Source organism: Acyrthosiphon pisum, unplaced genomic scaffold, assembly GCF_005508785.2.
Source record: "Acyrthosiphon pisum isolate AL4f unplaced genomic scaffold, pea_aphid_22Mar2018_4r6ur Scaffold_20845;HRSCAF=22308, whole genome shotgun sequence".
Classification (NCBI taxonomy): Eukaryota; Metazoa; Arthropoda; class Insecta; order Hemiptera; family Aphididae; genus Acyrthosiphon; species Acyrthosiphon pisum.
Window position 1 is genome coordinate 9,641 of NW_021770247.1, and position 491 is coordinate 10,131.

A 491-nucleotide genomic window follows, 5' to 3' on the forward strand; every position below is an offset into this window, starting at 1 on the left:
CACAGTCTTTGAAGGGATGAATCAATGAAACTATTTGAACTTTTAGTTTTAATTTCATTCAGTAATGTTACAAGTCGGTTGACCGTAGCCTCGTACTTGTGGAGTTTGTATATAGATTTAGTAAATAAAGTAACAAACACACGTTTTAATATTCAATTAATAAAGTTTATTGCGTTCTGAACATATACAGACAATGGCACTATCTCCATTCTCCACTGGCTGTCTTACCATCTTAACGTTCCTTATATCTAAACTTATGTAGGACAATCCCTCCTATATAAAAAGTGCTTACTCGCAGTTTCGGGATAGTACCTGTTTACACTAATTTACAATAATCATTTCATTTCATAATTCTAAATGTTTTACAAATACTACATTTCTAATTTGTTTACTACTTGCTACATCCTTAGTTACTTCCTATGTTTAATAATACCAATTCATAACACTCCCCTTGTTGAATGAAAGCTCATGCCCTCATGAGTTTATTTTCT